Consider the following 16122-nt stretch of genomic DNA (forward strand, 5'->3'; position numbering starts at 1 on the left):
AGGCCACAGGGTTGTGAATAGTAGTAGAGTTACTTTGACATTCTCACTGTCAGTCAGATAGGAAGGCATAAGAACACAGGAATCAGATCTTTGATTTTCCCCTCTCTGACATCTGGGGCTCAGTTTGGCTAGAAGGAGAGACAAAGTAGGCCATCTGATGGTTTGGAATGAGTGCCTAGGACCGGGGAGCTGTGGGACAGATCTAGGAATGTGCTAGGATGAGAGCTCCCAGCTGGGAAGTCCTTCAGACTCCTCTTGCTATTCATCATGATCTTCTTGCTAGTCTCTAGTAAGCTCCAGTCCTTATCTTAGCAAGACCGTGTACAACAGTCCAGTCATTCTGCCCAGTGATGGGCTCCTCTCAAGATGATTTTGCTCTGGAGATCCCATTGGACAGGAGAGACCTCATTAGGGCTGCACCCCTGTCTGATAGCTCTCACCCAATCTCAGTTCCCTCATACCTTTCAGCCCCCTTTACCTCCATGTATCCCCCCCTCCCCCATGGAACCTTTTCCACTCCTACTTCCATGCTTCCATCTTCTCCCAGAGGACTGACAGGACCCATGCTGTCATGAAGTAGGCTAGAAGAGAGGTTGGGTATGGTCACTCAAAGAGGCCCTGGGGTATTATGTCTGAACCTGCACAATAGTTCCAAGTTCTTCTTTGTGATAGCTCTTAAATGTCAGAAATCTCAGTCAAAGCCTGGTGTCAATGCCTATTGCATTATGAAGAGGTTAAGGAGAGGCTGTCTGTCACCTTGGTTCCTCAGCAGCAAAGGGTGACAGGACCCAATCCCAAGAATGCCCAGGCTTGAAGAGCTGGAATCTCTTTCAGATGCTTATTCCCAGACATAAGATAGAGATAGTTAGCTTATTGATACGAGGGTTCAGTTTACTAGATTTCTACCATAAGATCCCCAAATGTGCAGTTTGTTATCCTACTTTACAGATGGTAAAATTGAGGTATTGTTTTAGAAGATAGGTTGCTTTACCCCTGTTATTCCATTATCACCTTTGCACTCTAACTTTTTAACCATGTATCTATTTAACCACTATTTCCTGTTAAATAACTGAATTTAATATAGAGTGGCATCTTAGCAACCTGAAATAAGTTGACGCTTCAGGTCTGAGAGTCAGTCTTCCAAAGAGCAGTGCCTTAGTTCCATTTTATTAGGAGATTATTTACTGTTTCTAGGAAATGCAGTCATTTGTTTCATGAGAATACTGTTTTGCTTGGTTGATTTTTGTTTTTGTTTTTGTTTTTGTTTTTGTTTGTTTTTGTGCCAGAGGCTCAAACTGAATTCAATATTCTAGGCACTCAGCTAAGTAGTTCCTTATATGAAGTCAATTACCCCTCAACTTTGTATAGTAGGCTCTGTTGTTATATCCATTTTACAGATGTAAATGTTTAGTTTTGAAAGGGTCTTGCTATAGCTAGTATGTAAACAGGCTGATTTTCAGTTCAAGTCTGTATCTTTCCATAGCTTTGATTCCTTGTGTTTATGCTATTATTTATTTTCCTTATTAGAGCTTTTTTATAATCTTGGGTTTTAGATGAGCATGTTTTGGAGGAGGGCTAAAATATGCATGACATTAAGTTTATCATTAAGTAAATAATCCAGTAACTTTAAGTACATTTCTAATGTTGTACAACAACCATCACCACTATCGATTTGCAGAATATTTTCAACAGACCAAACAGGAAATCTGTATCCATTAAACAACAACTTCTCATTGCCCCTGGTGACCCCCATTCTATTTTCTATCTAAAAATTTCCATAGTCTAGGAAATCACATATATGAAACCATACTATATTTGTCCTTTTGCTAAACTAATACATTTATGATTAATAAAATTATTATTGTGTCCAGTTTACTTAAGACATTTAAAATGGACAGCCATTCCTGCCCTTCACTGTGTGCTTAGCCTTCTTATTTCTGAGTATTCAGCCCATCCTTTCAGTCCTGAGGATTTGTCAGGCCTCAGCCCTGGGTTTTCTGATAGGATCACCTAGCAGTGCCCCAGTCCTGCCTGTGCACACACTGTTCCGATGCCACCACACCCTGTGCATACAGTACAAGCAAGGAATGTCATAAAGTACTTTATTATGCATAGATCTTGTTTCTTCTTCACAAGGCCTTGATGACATAGGTTGTACAGTGCTTCACAAGTAAGAGAACTAAGTGTTGAATCAATGGTGACATCCATATTTGGGTAGTTTGCAAATGGAAGATCGAGTCTTGAGTCTTGGTTCTTTGCCCCCACTCCCAAATCTGTCCCTTCATTTCTTTTTTTTTTTATTTAAAGAAGTTGAGTAGGGCAGAGGAATGCTTGGTGATTCTCTCTCTCTCTCCCTCTCTTTCTTTCTCTTTCTCTTTTTCTCTTTCTTTCTCTGTGTTTGTTAGAAGAAGGTGTTGAGAAGGAAGAAAAAGACATGAAACAAGCTCAATTTTGTTTCTATTTAGGTTCTTAGTTTGTATTTTTATACCCAATAATTCAGTTGAATAATTCAGTTGAATAATTCAATTGAATCCTATTTCCTGTTGCTGTGCTATCCTTTATAGTAAATAAGATGTGGGGAATTATAGCTAGGCACCGGTGGCTCACACCTGTAATCCTAGCTAATCAGGAGGCTGAGACCTGAGAATTGCTGTTCAAAACCAGCCCAGGAAGGAACATCTAGAATACTCTTCAATAAAATTATCAAAAAAGCCAAAAGTGAGCAGTGGCTCAGATGGTAGAGTGTTAGCTGTGAGCAAAAAGAAACTAAGGGACAGTGTCCAGGCCCTGAGTCAAGACTAGAACTGAAAAGAAAAGATGGAGATTTCTTCCAACCAAACACATACTTTTATAGATTGTCTTTTTCTTTTCTTTCCTCTTTCTCTCTCTCTCTCCTCCTTCCTTCCTCCCTTCCTTCCTTCCTCCCTCCCTCCCTTCCTCCCTCCCTCCCTCCCTCCTTTCTTTCTTTCTTTCTTTCTTTCTTTCTTTCTTTCTTTCTTTCTTTCTTTCTTTCTTTCTTTCTTTCTTTCTTTTCTTTCTTTCTTTCTTTCTTTCTTTCTTTCTTTTTCTTTCTCTCTGGTACTAAAGCCTGGGCACTGTCACTCTACCTCTTGAGCCAGTCACAGCTCCACTTCAGATTTTTAGTGGTTATCTAAAGAGTCTCACGAACTTTTCTGCCTGGATTGGCTTCAAATGGTGAGCTCAGATTTGTCTTTTGAGTATCTAGGATTACAGACATGAGCCACCAGCATAGAGCTGGAGTTTCTTCCCTGCATATCTCTACCTGCTTTCCCATCTCATTCTCGGAGAATCTTAAAGCAGTCCATAGAGCCTCTCCCCAAGCCAGAGGCTGGCTCTTAGCAGCCAGCTTCTCAGCTCCAATCCCCTTGGCCTCCCCTATTTCCTCTTGAAAGACTGGAATCAAAGATGTTGCCTAAGATGGCACACACAGCCATGTCTTTTTCTACAAGAGAATGGAAGGTGATTTTTGTAATCTTGTCACTTGTTCAGCCTGTCACTGGTTAAACCCTCAGCTCTTCAGAGACCTTTACTTAGGAGGCAGAGATGAGGAGGAAAAAGCTAAATGTGTGGCAAACACTTTTGCACAATTTGTAAGACAACCTGAGGCCTATAGGTAGAGATGCAGTTATGACAGCAGCATTTACCCAAAATCCCTTTCAGTACATGACTCTTTGTCCCATCTGGCTTTCCTGTGAGTCCTCACATATAGATTTCTCCAAATACTTTTGTAAATCCTCCAAGAAATCTTACATGCTTCTGCAAGCAAACCTCCACTGGGTACCACCTTCTCACACCTGGCATCCACCAGCTGCCTGGAGTATCAATATCTCCAAAGCAGGATACACAGAGCTCTTGAGATGCTGAAGCATTGCCCTGTTATGTTGCAAAGTGGGGGAGACACTCTCAAAGGGGAAGAGCGCTGAGCTTGTCCTGTGAGGTTATACAACATTAAGTAACTCCTTTAATTTTTTTTCTTCATAGACTTCCTCTTCACATTTACACAACATAAGTCCAATGTGTTCTTGCTCAAAGAAGAATATTGGATATTAGTGTTTGATATTTTGGATTGGTATTTGTATAACACTTTAAGGCTTTTTTTTTAAGTCATACCCCTCCTCCTCCCAAACCACCAAGGTTTTCCTGATGAGTTGTAGTTCTTAAAGTGCCCATATTTGCTCTGAACAGGATGTTGTCCACCCAAAAGGCATCTCAGGGGACAGGGGACTGTATTTGTGGAAGGCTTACCCTACTGTTTCGTTAAGTACATTCAGATATCTCCGAAGTGTAAAATGCCAGCCTTGAACACAAAAGCTAAGTGACAGTGCCTAGGTCCTGTGTTCAAGTCCCAGTACACACACACACACACACACACACACACACACACACACACACACACACACACACACTAGCATGGTACTCACTAGTTAAATGAACTGTTTAGTAAAAACAGAACTAACATATACCTATTATTCCTTTACAGAATATGTACCCAAAGATGAGATCTTCACACCAAGAAGACCTTTTGGACTCCTATGTTTATTGAAGCACTATTCCTAAAAAGCCAAAATGTGGAATCAATCTAGATGTCCATCAGTACAAAAGGAAAATATGGTATATTTACAAAATGGAATACTACTGATCCAGAAAAGATTGAAAGTCTCTCATTTATAGCAACATGATGGAAAGGAAGATCCTCAAACTGTATTAAACAAATCAGAACCCTCCTCCTCCCCCAAAAATGTACCTACATGTTCTTACTCATTTATGGAAACCAGTAAATCAACCTTGTAGAAGTATAAAATGAAAGAGTGATCATGTACAATGGATAAGGAAAGGGGGAAAGGGACAGAAGGAAATTAAGAGCTACTTTTAGGGACTAGGAAGGGTGCTGGGAATGGGGGAGGAAGGAAGAAAGAGTAGAAAAGAGTAGAGGGTGGATGGACATGATCAGTGCATGATGAATACATAAACAGAAACCCGTAAGTCACACGAATGTGTACAATTAATACAGTATGGTTATACTAGCAACTATTTGTAATTTTAAAAAATCAGTAGACAGTTTAAGACCTCAAGATTTGTGTGTCAGTCCTGAATCTTGAACTCAGGGTCTAAGTGCTATTCTTGAGCTTTTTAAATTTTATTTTATTTTATTGTGAAGGTGATATACAGAGGGATTTACAGTTACAGAAATAAAGTAATGAGTATATTTCTCGTTGAACAGTGTTATCCCTCCCTCATTTTCTCACTGACCTGGAGCTTTTGTGCTCAAGTCTAGTGTTCAACCACTTGATCCATAGTTCTACTTCTGGCTTTTTGGGTGGCCAGTTGGAGATAAATATTAATATTAATAAGTTATCATTTTTCCTGCCCAGGTTGATTCAAATTGCAATCTTCAGATCTCAGCTTCTAGAATAGCTATGATTACATGTATAAGCCACCAAAACTAACTAGACAAAAGATTTTTTTCTTAATATATTTTTTTTATTGTAAAGATACTGTACAGAGGGGTTACAGTTACACGAGCAAGGTAATAAGTTCATTTCCTATCGAGCATTGTTACATCCTCTTTTATTTTTCCCCTACCATCCCTTTCCTCCCCACCTCCCCAAACAAAAAGATTTTTTAATGGAAATTTTCAATTGATCTCTCGAAATCCATGAAAATTTAGACATTATTTCATCTAACTTTATCCTGCAGTAGGTTATTCTCTAAGTCAAGAGCATTCACTATTTCTCCAAAGTGTGTTTTATATAACATTAGTCCTATGTGATGTTTTTGTTTTGGTTTGTTTCTTGTCGGTCTTGAGGCTTGAACTCGGCTTGGGTGCTGTGCCTGAGCTCTTCAGCTCAAGGCTAGCACTCTGCCACTTGAGCCACAGCACCACCTCAGATCTCAACCTCTTGAGTAGCTAGGATTACAGGCGTGAGCCACTGGCACCTGGCTCTATGTGATGTTTTAAATCACATAGTGCAGCACACACACACGCACACACACACACACACACACACACACAGAGGAGATGGTGTACACTGTATCTTACTCTTGTAGTAATGATACATTTTGGTATTTTAAAGATTTTTAATTTTTTTAAAATTTATTTACTTATTGTGTGTGCTGGTACTAGGGCTTGAACTTACTGCCTGAGCGCTTTAGCTTTTTCTACCCAAGGCAAGCACTCTGCCACTTGAGGCACACGTCTACTTCCAGCAGTTTTGTTTTTGTTTTAGGTGGTTCATTGGGTATAGTCTCATGGACTTTGCTACCTGGGATGGCATTAAATGGTGTTCTTTAGATCTCAGCCTCCTGAGTAACTAAGATTACAGGTATGAGTCATTGAAGATTTTTTTTTTTTCTGTCAGTCGTGGGGCTTGAACTCTGGGCCTGGGTGCTGTCCCTGCCCTCTTCACCTCAAGGCAAATGCTACCGCTTGAACCACAGCACCCCTTCCTGTTTTCTTCCTGGAGGTAAGAGTCTCACAGAGTTTCCTGCCCAGGCTGGCTTTGAACCGTGATCCTCAGATCTCATCCCCCTCTGAGTAGCTAGGATTACAGGCTTGAGCCACCGACACCTGGCTTTGAAGATTCTTAAGAATCACAATTTGTTTAAGTAAATGGCTTCCCAATTTTGTGATAAAAGAACTCTTTGAGACCTAATGACTATGGTCATCTATGGCACAGGGGTTCTATGAACACACTTGGGGAAATGACCTACTCTATTTCTTATGTCAACTCTCTGCTCTCCAACCAAGTTCATACAGTTGTCAATCATGAAATGTCAATGATACAACACATAAAATGCTATGTTAGCGTGTAAGTTGTGTTCAAGTGGCTCCTTTTCCTTTTGAAATTTATTAATTGGAATCTTTTCACTTCAACAAGTAGACAAAATAATCTCTTATTCTGCAGATTTAAGAACGAAATGTTTTATTTTTAACATATGGCTGAGGTTTTAAAATTAGGATCAAAATTTAGGTCTTCAAAAAGAGAGAGATCATTTTGCACTTTTTCAAGGAAAAAAAGAGTATCTTGGAAAAGAGTTCAACTTAGCAACATGTAGAAGATATCAAAGATATCTTTTAAAAAGCATGCCAGGCAATAACTAGACCATAAAAACTAAAAAGTGCTAAAAAGAAATCAGGAGTGTAGCTGTATAGTCACAGGTAGGGATGGGGAAACTACCAGGTTAAAACTGCTGACAGGTTTCTACAAAGGTAAACCATGGTGGGGAGTCAAGTAATTGAGCAGAACCTGAGTTCAGATTACATGCTTCATTAAAATTTGTGGTCAGTGAGCAGAACATTCTCAAGTGCCTCAAGCCTGGATGCATTTTCTCTCATGTCCACACATACGCATGCAGAGCCATGAATGGTCCAGTGGAGACAACAGCCACATGCAGATGGCCTCATGCTGACGTTGAGAGGTGCACAAGCCTTAGAAACCCACAGGTCACACCTGTGGGTGGTGACAAGCTGGGCACACAATGAAGTTATCTCTGATCATGCTGTTAGCATTTTGCAATTAAGCATACTTTTATGTTAACTTCTAGAAGGTTATCTTTCTGATGTAAGGGTGAACATTCACTAGTTTCTAAATAAAGCCTAAATTAATCAGAAAATATATGGCTAATGCCTACCTCAGAAATGAATGTCACCTTTTATATATATTGATATATATATATCTATAATTATATATGCATATATATCTATATTTACACATACATATATATGTGTGTTTTGTGCGAATATCAGGGTTTGAACTCAGGTTTCTCCCTCTGGCATGGCTTATTTGCTCACATATTGTGCTCTAACACTTGAACCATGCCTCTTGTCCAACTTTTCGCTGATTTCTCAGGGTGACTTTGAACCTCAATCCTCCAGATCTCAGCTTCTTGAGTTGCTACGATTATAGGCCATTTTAAATAAATTTGTATGACTTTTAGTAGCTCTTTTACACATAGATTTCCAATGAAAGAGTATAAAATTTGACTTATGCTTATCACCAGATCTACTCATTACTTGCAACCAAATATTGGTGCAATTTTGTTGTTAGAAGAGAAACATCTTGCTGGGTGCTGGTGGCTCACTCCTATCATCCTAGCTACTCAGAAGGCTGAGATTTGAGGATCATGGTTCAAAGCCAGCCTGGGCAGAAAAATCCCCATGAGACTTAATTTCAATTAATCATTCAAAGAAGTGGAAATGTGGCTCAAAGTGGTAGAGTGCTAGCCCTGAGCAAAAAGAGCTCAAGGACAGTGCCTAGGCCCTGAGTTCAAGCCCCATGACTAACTGAAAAACAAGAAACATCTTATCAGAAAACATACAGTCCAGTGAAATGAGATTCTATATTGAGAACCCTTTCTGGGTGTTATCAATATAAGTGTTTTTCAGGGGAAGAGGTAAAGGCAGTGCTGTGTATTTCCATGACTTCTTCCAGAATGAAACCTTAAAACTATGCTAACACCAACATTATAAAGTGTCTTTACAAGTGAACATTTCTTTCTTTCTTTCTTTGGTCATTGTGGGGCCTGAACTCTGGGCCTGGGCACAGTCCCTCATCTCTTCAGCTCAAGGCTAGCACTCTACCACTTGAGCCACAGAACCACTTCTGGTTTTCTGGTGGCTAATTGGAGATAAGAGTCACACAGACTTTCCTGCCTGGGTTGGCTTTGAACGACAATCCTCAGATCTCAACCTCCTGAGTAGCTAGGATTACAGGCATGAACCATCAACACCCAGCTTGAACATTTCTTTCTTTTTTTTTGAACATTTCTTAATATAATATTATATATGAGAACTTAAGGAGGGTTTGGAAAATAAGAGATTAATTTACAGTGATCAGACTGTGGAACAGAAGCTACTCTAGAAATGGAAGGAAGTGTGAGCACCTGAGCTCAAGAGGATTTGTTTACAGACAGGTCTCAATCAACAAGCAAACTCAGCATTTACACATGGAAATCGAGGTGGGTGGAATTTAACATCCTAATTATTTGCTCCTGGAATAGATAACCTGTGACCACTATGAAGACTTGTCTATGGTTCACAAGCCCTGGAGATGGCATTTTCTTTCTGTATTACAGTCTAATAAAAGGACCATCTAGTAATCTGTATAGGATGAGCAAATTTATTCAAACATATTCTACTCTAAAAAAAATTGCTTGTTTCCAGAACTGAGGCCTATGGATGAAATTCTGAGCTCTTAAAATCATTAAGTCAATTTAGAAAACTTTTTTAAAAATATTATTTTATGGAAAGATGCTGTACAGAAGGGTTACAGTTACATGAGTAAGGTAATGAGTACATTTCTTGTTGAACATTTTTACTCCCTCCTTTGTTGTTCTCCCACTATCCCTTCCCTCCCCCACTCCATCACTCTTCCCTCTGCCCCCGGAAGTTATAAAGTTTATTTCCAATATACTCTCTTGTGGGTATCATTGTTGCATTGAGTCATCCTGTGCCTTTGTTTCAGCATTTGTCTAATTTGGGGAGGGGAATGGGAATAACAAAATGGGAAACCTTTTTTTTTTTTAACCAAGGGCTTTAGTTTTATTAGGGTACATTAGGAATTCCTCTATGAAGAGGGGATCTTGTTAGAGAATTCTCATGCCTTTCCATTAATGCATTTTCCCCATTAAAAAAAAGCTTTACATAATTGTGGTAAACTATACTCAACACAAGACTTGCAATCTGAGCCATGTTTGAGGGTGGTGTGCCAACACACCATTCAAATATACTCATGTTGTGGTACAACCACCACCACCCACCCACCTTTAAAACTCTTTTACTTTGTAAAAATAAAAGTCTATTCATCAAATTCTAGTAGATGTGGTGGTAGTAGAGTGGAGATAGTCAGTTAATATATAATAAACAGGAGGAGGTATGCAAAGAACAGGGAATTTTTACTTTAGGTTAAGCATCATCTGCTTGTGGAGATTCCGAATCCATAGATCTTAGTCAAATTTGAGAATATTTTATAAAAAGCCCTTGGGAAAATTACAACAAATTCAGGGAATATAAATTCTTCATTGTATTGTGTTGCACTGATCAGACCTGTGATTCTCACCTACCTCCAGTTGCTGCATAGGCTAGGCAAACCCAAACTTGTACAACTTTCAAATTTTGAACTTCCTATTCTTGAGACCAGATGCCCCCGTTTTGCTTTTGCAATGCAATTAAAAGTCACTTGGTTTATGTGACTTTTAATTCTTTGATGTCCATTTGCTTTCCTGGAGACATCCATTCTTGATGGCTTCTGTTCACTGCCATGTTTTGCGAGTCTGTTGGTGGTAGGCAGATTTTTAAGATGGATGGAGGGCCAGCTGCTCATCTGTTGGCAGTAAGAAAGGAAGATTAGCAAGATTACCCTAATTTAACCACATGAACCTTTTGAAAAGTAGTTTTCTTCTCCTGGCCATAGAAAGAGAAGTCAGAGTTTCGAATAGTAGAAGGATTTGCCATAAGGAATTTCTCCATTGCTCAAGTGGAGGGCACTATATGGCCAAGTCTTAAAGTTAGCCTGGAGAAGGTGAAGATGATCCACAACAAGAAAGTAGGGACTTCAGTCCTATAACCCCTAATAACTTAAGGGAGATTGAAAGTAGATCTCTCCTTCATTGAACAGCCAGCTGACATTGTGATTTTTTTTTAATCCCCATGGGATCTCCTAATAGGGGATCCAGGTAAACATAAGACTATGGAGTCACAGAAACAATGAGCTAATTAATGGGTGCTGTTCTAAGCCACTAAATGTGCTCAAAGTTATTGCATAACAACAGATAATGAATACATTGTCCCTTCTATTTTATGTTCTGGGACATCTTTTACTCTCTTAGTCTGTGTATTTGTGTTCACAATATTTCCTTGCCTGGAGTGCTTCCTTTTATCTGGTCAGAGGGACAAACTCCATTCTTCATTTTCAATTCATGCCAGACATTACTGCCATCAGAAAATGCCACTGCCTTCCCCAGGCAGACCTACAAATGAGTCCCTTTTGATTGTAGAAATTAGACAAAACACTGAAAAATACTCCTGGCAGGAAACTTTTTAATAATCAACTTTAAGTTTTAAAAAAAAAACAAATTTTCATTCTTTCTTCTGTGTAGATTTATTGACCTTTTATCACATTGACAATCATTGGTACTCTGCTTTTTAAAAAAAATATCTTAACCTCTGTTAAAACTCTTTTAAGTGCTTTCTTTCTCTTAAGTGTTAGTGAGTTGTTTATAAAAATCCTCTCATTTTGTTCCAGAGGCATGTGTGAGTGCCTCTGGTACACATGTATAAATGTTAATATATGCATGTGTTCTCACGTGTTTGTGTGTGGTCTCTGCTAAGCATCCTGCAATTGTTATCTGTGAGTGAGTGTGTGTGTCTGTGTGTATGTGGATCTGAATGATTGGGTACTGGGGCTTGAACTCAGGGCCTAGGGGCTGTCTCTTAAATTTTTTTTTGGGGTCCGGTCGTGGGGACTGAACTCTGGGCCTGAGTGCTGTTCCCCAGCTCTTCAGCTCAAGGCTAGCGCTCTACCACTTGAGCCACAGCGCCACTTCGGGCTTTTTTCTTTTTGCTTATGTGGTGCTGAGGAATTGAACCCAGCGCCTCAGGCATGCAAGGCAAGCGCTCTACCACTGATCCACCTTCCCAGCCCCTCTCTTAACTTTTTTAAGGACAACACTCAACCACTTGAACCACGGATCCACTTCTACCCTTCCCCCCTTTTTTGGTGTTTAATTAGAGATAAAATCTTTGTGGACTTTTCAGCTCAGGCTGGCTTTGACCCTCGACTGTCAGATTTCAGCCTCCTAATTAGCTAGAATTACAGGTATCAGCCACTGTTATAACTTTTAACACTGACATTTTGATTCTTGTCTTCTTTCCATTTACATTCTATGTAACTTGGGTTTCTGGCAATGTTTCTAGTTGTTTTCTACCAACCATCGGCCCTCCTATACTCCTCTTCCCCAACATCTGAGCTTGATCTTTCCTTGGACTCAAGTTTTAGACCAGGATATGAACATCAGATTAATTGATGTGGCCTTCAGGGTCTATTTCTACTTTCCTCTTTACTTCCTTGCTATCCTAATCCTACATTCCCTTTTCTAATTATAGCCATCTAATCTTTGATAATCCTCTGATGCACACATGCTTCATAGTATGTGTCAAGACCCTATTATGAGGCAGACCCTGAGGCCTCGAAGAGAAATCATAGGCAAAGCTGTTTTCAAGAAGTTCATCAGCAGAGGAAAATATTCCAGTTTAGCAGATGAAATAATATCTAGGAATCTGGGTTTAAGTTGGTACAAATAATATCAATAGGATTTAATACTTATTAACAAGGGTCCTAATAGGCAGACAAAGCTTTGAAATTGTAATTTAGGTACAGAAAGTTTTATTTCAAGATGCAAGCAGACATCAGAGAAATCTGTTCGGAGGTAACAAGGTAGTTGTGGATCTGGAAGGAGGTTCAGATCCACAGTCTGAATCTCTAGTAGACTTGGCAAAGCCAAATGTCATTTCCCTAGAGTGTTGAGCACAGGTAAAGGAAAGACAACGCTCTCTACATGGGAAGTAAAGTCTCTGCCCCAATTATCAAGAGCAGGCCAGAAAGCAGAAGGTTGACTCTTTAAAAGCTGAAGCCACTCAAAAGTTCTGTCATTCTACAAATCTATTAAAACAATTGCACAGATATACATGTGCTCTGTTAATTGCAGCCCTATGTAGAATAGTGAAACTTAGAACAAATGTTCACACATTGGGTTTTGATTATATAAATGAGAATTTATATAATATATATAAAGGTGGAAAGACTTCCACCTTATATAAGGTGGGAAGACTTCCAAAATGTAATGTTTGTTGAAGAAAGTTGAGATACAGAAAATGGGAAACATTTGATATCATCCATGCAAAAAGGAAGGAAGGAAGGAAGGAGGAAGGGAGGAAAAGAAGGAAGGAAGGAAGGAAGGAAGGAAGGAAGGAAGGAAAGGGGGATGGAGGAAGGGAGAAAAACAGTATATCTGGATAACATAGATGCATTTATTTAGTCATGCACACATTCACATATATATTAGGCAATGTCCTTTCAGGGAAACAAAAAAACATTCTAAGTATTCCAACGGAGGAGATTTAATAAAGGTGTTGATTAAAAACTGTTGCAGACACAAAAAGGGAAGCAACTTCAGGAAACAAGTAATACCTAATGAAGAGAAAGGAAAAACTCTTGAATGAAGAGACCACAATGGCTGTGCTGCTGCTGCTGCTGCTGCTGCTGGAGGAACTGTCTAGGGTAAAGTCTACCCACTCACCTCCGTTCAGGACATCCCTTTCGTGTGCTTCTTTTGATGCCCATTGGGCTTAGGAAGGGTCCTAACATATCAGTTTGTAGTAATATTATTAAACATTTTATAGCATTAATAAATTATGTCTAGGAGAGGAATATTAGGTCAAGCCTTTTGGGCTTTTTGTTCATTTTTAGATATGCTCCTTCTATCTTTCAACTACTAGACTCCTATTGGGAGAGCTAGCACTTGTGCAGCTGAGTTCTAGCCTTGTTGCTATCCAGGAAAATGAGGGGAGAGGGCCTGATCTATTACTAAAGACAATCAAAGGCATATTCCCAGCAATAAATAGTTTTAACCTATCTGCAAAGGGTAGTCTACCTAAAACCAAATGAAAAACTGTTGGGTTTTGTTGACTAACTTTCTACATGGAAATATGTATATATTTCAAAAGAGACAAGCATCTAACTTCTTATGAGGCAGTGGAGTCAGCTTCATCCCAAAGAATAAGATCTCTGGAACTGACACTTGTTGGGCACCACCAGGATTCTCTGGATATCACCTGTCTCTTATTCCATTGCCTGCCATGGCAACCAGCCTGTGCAGGCTGCAGTTTCCTGCAAACACAATCAGATAGCATTTGGCCTCTGCACACAGCAGTATGGGGCTTCTAGCTTCTCTGTTGACATTGAGGCAGGATGTAGTGGAAACCCACTGGCACACAACGCTTCTTAGGGCTGGGCCACCCCCTGCAAGGGTTGGAGCTTATGAATGAATGCTTTCTCCTCTTTTTGCCTTTATTGGGAAGTCCATGCATCAGCAACCAGGAGTGTGTCTTTGCATTTACTCTCCCTCTTCTCTCCTTCACTCTGTGTTTCACATCTCCTTAAATCACACTTGTTAGTAGAGAACACCAACCTAAGAGTTTTTTTTTCAGGCACTGCTAATGAGATTAGTACAGGGGACAGAAAAGGAGATAGATCTTTGACTAACATCACTTTTGCTTGGTGCCTGTAATTCATCCTGCCATGCTGTCAAGTTACAAAGGTATCCTATAAGAGGTTCTTAAACTTGCTGAAAACCATGGACTCCTTGCTTGGACCCATCAATTAGCTAAAAGCAGGAGAAAAGCTTGCCATCTCTGCCTATATTTTGTATCTGTCTTGGCTTTAACCTGTTCACTTTGCAGTTACTTTGGAATTTAGGAATGACAGGAAATTAACTAAGCCTCCTTAGGACTCCTCTCAAGTCTCTGGAATGCCTTCAAGAACAAAGGCTAAGATAATGATCTACCAGATTACCCCTTGAACCCCACAATTGAATGATTATTTCTACCTCTCTTACTGCCCCATCTTTGTCTATATAAATCTAACCTCATGTGTACGTTCCAAACATGGCTGAATATGGGCTGAAGTTCGTTATCTCTTTGGCATTGCGAGTGCTGTGAAATAAATCTCCTTTCTTTCTCTCTCTTTCACCATTATCATCTTTATTTGGTATATAGTTACAAGTGGCCTGACCTGAGATGTGGAATTCTAGGGATTTGGACCCAGAGCCTTAAGACTCCAGTTTCAGTAGCAGTTGCACAATGCTACACATATACACAATATTATTGGAGAATTATCTGCCAAGTAAGAGATAGTATGGGTTTTTTGTTTGTTCATTCACTATCAGATGGGCCAGGTCACATTGCTACATCACAGTGTAAGTTGTATCGCACTGTAATGAGAATATACAATCTCAGATTCAATGGGAACCGATGGCTGACAAGTCAACAGAGCAATGGTTTTTGGTGGATGCCATTGAAACAAAATACGTGGGGGTAATGTAAAGATGAAGTCAGCAGAGACACTGACATTGTACTTTCTGCTTCCTGAGGAAGTTCATGAATGAGTGTGACTATCAGAGGTGAGAGACAACACAGTCTGGTAGGTAAGAGATGCTAAAAAAAAATAACAACAACAAAGAAAACAACCCTTCAGCCAAACCATGATGAAATTCAAACTCGAATTTCACAAACAATTTCTTCAAAACAACTTCAAGCAAGAATATATTTCACAAGTAAATAATATGATGCCTTAACACCTAATTTATGAAGTTTTCATCACAATAACACCTAAACATTTCAGAGAAGGTTGATGCCATGGCCTGGCTGAAACTAGAGATTTATTAAACCCAGAGTACATTTGTAAATGTAATAAAGGCAGATGCACATGTACAATTGCTTTAGACAACCTAAATATCAACCTCAGGAGAAATACTATGATACAGCATAAATAAACAGGTTAGAAGTTCTTGCTCTCCAAAGGGGATTAGTGCTGGTAAATAAATCAGTAATTTAAGAGAAGTAAAAATTAGTCATAATAGATTCCAATTTATTTCTTCCATTTCCCTTTTTCTTCTACTTTAATTTTTTAAAATCTGCATTTTTTTTCTCCAGAAGTTGTTTTGTTTACATTCAGAAACATCTAGAGAGCTAAGAAGGATCCTTGGTGCAAAAAATGTCCTTTTAAAGAGATCTGTGGGCTTACTGATAATGCTTTCCTAGTCTGCTTTGCTAAGCCATAGAGTATCTAGAGAGAGGATTTTCACATAAATTGAATGACTTTAAACACCTAAAACACTGCTATATTTGGATGTGTGAGCTATAAACAGCAGGTAACCTGCAAGATTCTAAAACCTGCTATTTCCCCTCTTATTATCTCCATTTTCCAAAGCTTTGTGCATTTTAGCTTCCAAAGCCATTTCAGTTTCTCTAGAAAATTTACCTTTCACACAGTGAAAGCCTCCGGGTTTTTCTGACTTTTACCCACTCATGTCACCCCTAGCAAT

The sequence above is a fragment of the Dipodomys merriami genome, unplaced genomic scaffold, assembly GCF_024711535.1.
Source record: "Dipodomys merriami isolate MVZ:Mamm:240054 unplaced genomic scaffold, mDipMer1.0.p SCAF_188, whole genome shotgun sequence".
NCBI lineage: Eukaryota > Metazoa > Chordata > Mammalia > Rodentia > Heteromyidae > Dipodomys > Dipodomys merriami.